At 45.1% G+C, this 8,317-nt stretch overlaps 1 non-coding gene across 1 annotated transcript; it reads right to left on the bottom strand.

Annotated features, from left to right (window-relative positions):
• Nucleotides 1-2,082: 2,082 nt before the first annotated feature.
• Nucleotides 2,083-2,157, bottom strand: Trnas-cga (transfer RNA serine (anticodon CGA)). The gene has a single exon. It is a non-coding gene; the product is annotated as a tRNA-Ser (tRNA).
• Nucleotides 2,158-8,317: the final 6,160 nt, after the last annotated feature.

Here is an 8,317-nt window from a genome sequence, read left to right as displayed (position 1 = left end):
TTACTCGTCGACTAAGCAGTGCAACTACGCTCCGTACCGTCATTCTATGCTCACCATTGGATACCTCCAGTCCCGCCACCTGTTGCCATTAGCAGCAAATATTGTGATTGCCTAGTAGGCAGCAGGTGAGGTGTCGAATGCTGTAAACATCGAGGGCCTTTCGCGACGTCGCACTCAGGGGGTTCCTTGTTAGTACACAGCACAATTCTCTCCCTTTTTATGTTGTTCGTTTTTCAGTTTTGATGTCTGATGTGTAGTAATTCTCGTCGCTGTTCCTGTTACCACCCAATTTTTATCTCAGTTTTCAACTGCAGCCAAATTCTATAAGGTAGTGTATTGTACCTTCGAACACATCCCAGACTTTTTCCCTCTGCTAGAAATATAATATACAGGGTGTTTATAAGTTAGTCATAGAAAATAATCCTTAATTGCGAGAAGGTTAAATAACTGACAGAAATGTTTGATGTAGCACCGAATGCAGTATATCTTCAAGTTTTATTCCTGCCTAACACTGTTACTTCCCGACGTTCCCACCAGGTGACATGCACGAATGGATTACTCCTACAGTCATCATGGAGTCAACTAACGGTGCAATCATGTTTATGGTTTCATGAATCCAAATCAAATACTATAGTTCGGTGGCTATTCAGGACTAAATATCGCAAGCCATCACCTAAACGACAAACTTTGTTAACTGATATAACCATTTCACCAAAATTGGCTGTGTTCACATAGGACGCCGAGTCAGGGTCGGCCAGAATTCTCTGATGCAGCAATTGAACAAGTTCAAATGTCTTACACTCGTGGTCCTTGGAATTGAATATGCCTTGTGTTACAGTGTGGGATGTATTAAGGAAACACCTGTCTTTCTGATCCTACAAACTGGAACTGGTGCAAGCTTTAAGAGAAAGTTAAAAATTATGTTTTGTAACGAAACCACATTCCATGACTGTGGTAAAGTGAATCGGTATTACGTTCAGATATGGGGTGAACAGAAACCACGTCACACGATCTGACATCTACGGGAGTCGCCTAAGGTAAATGTTTTTTGGTGCTGTAAGCTGTAACAAGATTTACGGTGCTTTCCTTTTTTACCGCGTCAACTGCAACTATCATATCTACCCTGGACGTGCTTGAACATTATCTAACGCCTCAATTACAACAGGATACGGGCACAGAATTTATTTTCCAATAAAATGGCACATCATCGCATTATCACCGTAAAGCTGTCCGCCCCTGGTAACTGTCAGCGCGACGGAACGTCATACCTAACGGCCTAGGTTCGATTCCCGGCTGGGTCGGAGATTTTCTCCCCTCAGGGACTGGATGTGGTGTTGTCCTTATCATCATCATTTCATCCCCATCGACACGCAAGTCGCCGAAGTGGCGTCAACTCGAAAGACTTGCACCAGGCGAACGGTCTACCGGACAGGAGACCCTAACCACACGGCATTTCTATTTACCGTAAAGTTGTCGCGTATTTTCATAGAAATGTGCCGACTTGGATTGGACATGATGGATCAATAGCCTGGCCACCATGATCACCTGATTTAATCCCAACTGACTTCTGTGTATAGGGATACATTGAAGACAGTGTGCTTCCGGCAAACGTCGACTAGCTTCGACAATGGATAAAAAAGCAATTGTCACTATGCATCAAGACTTGCTTCATAGGATTTGGCAGCAAATTCATTACTGACGGGACATTTGTGGTGTTACAAAAGGTAGCCACATTGAACTTCTGCTAGTAAAACTTCAAGATATAACATATGCATTTAGCGCTGTATCAAAGATTTCAGTAAGTTATTTGCGTTTTTCACAGTTAGAGGTTACTTTTTGTACAACTACTTTCTTATTCTATTTTGAAATGTTAGCATTCACTTCATGTGAGCTAGAGTCTTACGAAAGTTACTCCAGTAAAAGGTGAAAAACTGTTCCTAGGTAGTAACATCGTTATGTGTAAAGGAACAGATATTCTATACAGATTTAAAAATTTCACAATAGAAAACGATTTCCAGAATGAGATTTTCACTCTGCAGCGGAGTGTGCGCTGATGTGAAACTTCCTGGCAGATTAAAACTGTGTTCCCGACCGAGACTCGAACTCGGGACCTTTGCCTTTCGCGGGCAAGTGCTCTACCAACTGAGCTACCGAAGCACGACTCACGCCCGGTACTCACAGCTTTACTTCTGCCAGTACCTCGTCTCCTACCTTCGAAACTTTACAGAAGCTCTCCTGCGAACCTTGCAGAACTAGCACTCCTGAAAGGAAGGATATTGCGGAGACATGGCTTAGCCACAGCCTGGGGGATGTTTCCAGAATGAGACTTTCACTCTGCAGCGGAGTGTGCGCTGATATGAAACTTCCTGGCAGATTAAAACTGTGTGCCCGACCGAGACTCGAACTCGGGACCTTTGCCTTTCACGGGGAAGTGCTCTACCAACTGAGCTACCGAAGCACGACTCACGCCCGGTACACGCAGCGTTACTTCTGCCAGTACCTCGTCTCCTACCTTCGAAACTTTACAGAAGCTCTCCTGCGAACCTTGCAGAACTAGCTCTACCAACTGAGCTACCGAAGCACGACTCACTTGCCCGCGAAAGGCAAAGTTCCCGAGTTCGAGTCTCGGTCGGGCACACAGTTTTAATCTGCCAGGGAGTTTCATATCAGCGCACACTCCGCTGCAGAGTGAAAATTTCATTCTGGAAACATCCCCCAGGATGTGGCTAAGCCATGTCTCCGCAATATCCTTTCTTTCAGGAGTGCTAGTTCTGCAAGGTTCGCAGGAGAGCTTCTGTAAAGTTTCGAAGGTAGGAGACGAGGTACTGGCAGAAGTAAAGCTGTGAGTAGAGGCCGTGAGTCGTGCTTTGGTAGCTCAGTTGGTAGAGCACTTACCCGTGGAAGGCAAAGGTCCGAGTTCGAGTCTCGGTCGGGCACACAGTTTTAATCTGCCAGGAAGTTTCGTTTTAGAAAACGATTTGTCAATACCGTATTTAATAGTCTATGTGCTACATTATTAATTAGCAAATACCAATAATCAGCAAGTGAAATCAAACTAAGAGAAAGTATTATCAAAAACCAGTTACAAATTAAAAACATTTTTAAGTAGAAGCTATAAGCAACTAACACAAATTTCCATTTCAAAGTCCAGGTAAAATTTTTAAATTATTAAAGAAACTCAGATCATTTGCAAATATCCCATGTTCCATTGTTCTTTTGTTTCAATTTGCAGGGTGGTGCACGATCGACGAATTTCGACTTAAACGTCCGCACCTTAAAGACTCTGACGGAAAAAAATAGCAACACAAAAAAATAAGAAATGTAGACTAATGAAATTTCGGAGACACATTCGTCTAGGTAATGTCTATAAATGATTATCCTTGTACGAGTTACTGTAAGAGCGAGATAACCCATTATAAATGCGAAATGCTCGTAGATTAATAACCGGTGTAAACGCCAGAACGTTAAAATGCAAGAGTGCAGACGTGCTGGCATTGTGTTGTACAGACGTCGGATGTCATTTTGTGGGATGGAGTTCTATGCCTGTCGTGCTTGGTTTATCAGAACAGGGACAGTTAATGCTGTTTGCGGATGACACTGGAGTTGTAGTCCGATGATGTCCGACATCTGCTCGACTGGAGACATGTCTAGTGATCTGGCAGGCCACGGCGACATGTCGACACTCTGTAAAGCATGTTGTGCTACAACAGCAGTATGCGGGCGAGAGTTATCCTGTTGGAAAACACACCCTGGTATGTTGTTCATGAATCGCAGCATGACAGGTCGAATCATCGGACTGGCGTACAAATTATCAGTCAGAGTGCGTGGGAAAATCGAGCGTGTGCTCCTGCTGTCATATTGAAATCGCACCCTAGACCACAACTCGACGTATAGGTCCAGTGTGTCTAGCACGCAGATTGGTTGTAGGCCTTCAACTGGCCTCCTTCTAACCTACACACGGCAGTCACTGGCACCTAGGCTGAACCAGCTTTCATAAGAAAACAGACCTTCACCCTGCCCTCCAACGAGCTCTCGCTTGAAAAAATGAAAAGTAGCAAATGGCGGTGGTTTGATGGTCAGTGGAACGCACGCTCCAGAGCGCCTGGATCGGAGTTGCCCTTGATGAAACCAATTTGCAAGAGTTTTTTGCGTTACTGTTGCGCCAATTGCTGTTCAAATCGCTGCTGAAGGTGCAGAACGATGCGCCAGCGTCATACATCGAACACGATGGTCTTCTCTCCCAGGAGTGCCATGTGGCCGTCCGGAGCCGGATAACTTTGCAACCGTACATCCTCGTGACCACGGCTGCCAACAGTCATGTACAGTGGCTACACTCCTGCCAAGTATTTCTGCAGCCTGTCGCAGAAAGAACGTCTCGCTTCTCGTAGCCCTATTACTCGGCCTCGTTCAAACTCAGTGGGTAGTGGATAAAGGCGACTTTTTCGCCTTAAAGGCATTCTTGTCTAACATCAACTCAGCACGTGCAATCTCGATTATAACTAACGCTCACGACAGTTACAGCGTATATTTAAAGCTAACCTGATTTGCATCCTCATAGTGGCGGTACTGGCGCCACTCTTATGTGGCTGGCGCGCAATCTGAATAGATATCATCTTTCAGACTTAGAAACACGCCTACCAACTTCCGTTTATGACGCACAACTCGTTATTTGCTCGTAATTTTATTCCGTCAGTGCAACTAATTTTAAAAACATAGTGAATCTTACTCTCCATACAACTATGTAATTGAAAAACTAACAATATTCCCGAAACAGCCATAATACATTGCTGGCCACCGTAAATGCAACACCAAGAAAGACAAGAGGTAGCACAACAAAATTTATTTTGTAGATAACATGTTGACCAAGTATCAAATGATTACGTTTACAGACGTCTGTGACATGTGGTTCCTGCCAGAATCAGTAGCCAGAGTAGCCGCCATTGTTGGAGAGCACCGCTGCCACACGTCTCGGCATTGAGTCAAAGAGACGTTGGATGTGTTCCTGGGGTACAGCAGCCCAAGCAGTTTCCACACGTTGCCAAAGATCATCTGGTGTGGCAGCTGGGGATGTAATCTGGGTCACTCGTTGAGCAACCATGGACTACATGTTTTCTATCGGCGAAAGATCCGGAGAGCGGGCCGGCCAGGGAAGCAATTCAATCTGGTTATTGACGAAGAACCTTTGGACAATGCGTGCCACGTGTGGTCGCGCATTATCCTGTTGAAATATGGCTGTGGCCGAGCCCTGAAGGTAAAGAAGGACAACTGGCTCCAGCACCTCGGATATGTAGCGCCGGCTATTTAAAGTACCGGCAATGCGTACTAGAGGCGTGCGAGAGTAATATCCAATACCGCCCCATACCATAATACCCGGTGCAAGACCAGTGTGGCGGTGCATAATGCAGCTGTCCAGCATCCTCTCTCCACGGTGTCTCCACACTCAAATCCGACCATCGCGGTGCTGCAGACAGAAGCGTGCCTCATCAGTAAAGACAACGTCATTCCATTTTGCCGTCCACATCCGTCTGTCATCACACCATTGGCGACGGAGACGTCTGTGGTTCTGCGTCAATGGTAGACGAAGCAATGGACGTCTTGCGGACAGACCACTCTGCTGTAAACGGCGTCGAATGGTACGCGCAGACACTGGATGATGCGTTACAGACGCAATGTGCTGTGCTGTGGTTCGGTATGTCACTGAGCGATCCGTCACTGCCATGCGCACAATTTGCCTATCAGCACGTGCAGTGGTGCACCGAGGTGAATGCGATCGACCACGTCGGTACGTCGTACCCTCCTGCATCCAACGGTCACATATCCGCATTACAGTTGTTTGGTTTCGTCTAACACGACTAGCGATTTCCTGTATGATAATCCACAATCTCGGTAAGCCACTATCCTTCCTCTGTCGAACTCGGATACTTGATCAAACGATGTTCGCTGTTGTCTACGAGGCATAACTGATCATCTTGTGAAACAACCACAAGGTAAACACACGTGCCGAACGTACACTCGTCGAAATCGCCAAGCCTTAAATGGCGCTATGAGGTGGCGCCACAGGCGCGCGTGATGTGCGTCTGCGCTGAAATTCTAATCAGTTGCCTATCTCATCGCTGCAAACCCATGGTGTAAATTTCACTTGATTCGGATGCTTCCTTCAGGGTGTTGCATTTACGGTGGCCAGCAGTGTATAATACGAGGGTCACTCCAAAAGAAATGCACACTATTTTTTTAAAATCAATCTTTTATTCCACATGTCTGAAAGTTTTACAGTGTGTAGATACATCCTCTAGGAACAATATTTTCATTTCTCCACATGACTTCCATCCCTCTCAACTGCCTTATGCCATCTTGGAACCAGCGCCTGTATACCCGCACGGTAAAATTCTGGACCAAATTGTTGGAGCCACTGTTTGGTAGCGTGCACAAGGGAGTCATCATCTTCAAACCTTGTTCCACGAAGAGAGTCTTTCAGTTTCCAAAAGAGATGATAGTCACATGGAGCCAGGTCACGACTGTAAGGCGGGTATTTCAGTGTTGTCCATCCAAGTTTTGTGATCGCTTCCATGGTTTTTTGACTGACATGTGGCCGTGCATTGTCGTGCAACAGCAAAACATCCTTCTTTCGCCGATGTGTTCGAACACGACTCAGTCGAGCTTGAAGTTTCTTCAGCGTCGTCACATATGCATCAGAATTTATGGTGGTTCCACTTGGCATGATGTCCAAAAGCAAGAGTCCTTCGCAATCGAAAAACGCCATAGCCATACTTTTTCTTTAGAAGGTATGGTTTTGAATTTTTTTTTCTTTTTGAATTTGCATGATTCCACTCCATTGATTGTCTCTTCGTCTCTGGTGAAAAATGATGGAGCCTTGTTTCATCACCTGTCACAATTCTTCCAAGAAATTCTTCTCCATCATTCTTGTACTGTTCCAAAAGTTCGCTGCAAACCGTTTTTCTTGTTTCTTTGCGAGCCACTGTCAACATCCTGGCAACCCACCTGGCACAAATCTTTTTTAACGCCAACACTTCCAGTATTCTTCAAACACTTCCTTTCCCTATCCCAACCTAGCGTAACAATTCGTTCAATGTTATGCGTCTGTCAGCAGTCACCAATTCGTTAACTCTCTGCACATTGTCTGGAGTGTGTGCAGTACGAGGCCTGCCGCTGCGAGGACAATCCTCAATATTGCCGTGTCCGCTTTCACCACGTAACCTCCTTGTCCACCGGCTAACTGTACTGCGATCGACAGCAGCATCTCCATACACCTTTTTCAACCTCTGGTGGATGTTTCCCACCGTCTCATTTTCACAGCACAGGAATTCTATGGCAGAACGTTGCTTCTGACGAACGTCAAGTGTAGTGGCTATCTTGAAGACATGCTGTGACGGCGCCACTCACGGGAACAGGTTGAACTAAGTTTGAAAACTAGCGGCAAGGATGTATCCACACACTGTAAAACATTGATACATGAAGAATGAAAACTGTATTTTTACAAAAATAGTGTGCATTTCTTTTGGAGTGACCCTGGTACAAACTACTGAAATACGAAGAACTCTTAACATTTTCAAAAGCTGTACGAAAAACGACCTCATGTTTCACACCAACAAAAAGAGTAGAAAACGTTGGTAGCTGCATCTGGCGGATGCTAGCGCGCATCCCTTAATCTGTTTCTAAAATCAGTCGTAGGAAACATTACGTGTTCCCAGGTAGACCATCCTCCAGGTACAGCACTCTCCCCTACCAAGTAACCTATTCATTTTATTACTGGATTTTTCTAATTTGTCCTCACATTTCATCCGGAACGGAGGTGACATTTTCGAAATGTGGTACTGATACTTATTCTGTCGCACTTGCAGGCTTCTCGCTGTTACGAATTTTCTTTTCATTCTCTTAATTTCTTCCTTGAAATACAGTTGTATAGAGGAAGTGACTTGTTTCATTGGTGTTTCATGCCCTTTTTACGCGACAGTCTCATTCCGAATTTTTCACTACTATATTAAGAAGACCTAAATGCGATCATACGGAACTTTACCCTTGCTTGGTTAGAGCAGCGAGATACAGTCCGGAGGCAACTAGGGAAAGTACGTATATTTATGCAATATAGTTCGTTTCAGCCTCTGATGAAATATTGAACTGATGAGGAGGAGACGAGGAGGATATTAGTGTTCAAAGTCCCGTTGACAACGAGGTCATTTGAGACCGGAGCACAAGCTCGGATTATGGAAGGATGGAGAAGGAAGTCGGCCATGCCCTCTCAAAGGAATCATTCCGACATTTGCCTTAAGAAAATTGGGGAAATCACGAAGAACCTAAA

This window comes from Schistocerca serialis, chromosome 7 (genome assembly GCF_023864345.2).
Source record: "Schistocerca serialis cubense isolate TAMUIC-IGC-003099 chromosome 7, iqSchSeri2.2, whole genome shotgun sequence".
Lineage (NCBI taxonomy): Eukaryota > Metazoa > Arthropoda > Insecta > Orthoptera > Acrididae > Schistocerca > Schistocerca serialis.
Note: the sequence above shows the minus strand (reverse complement) of the source record. Positions and strands in the feature narration are given on the sequence as shown.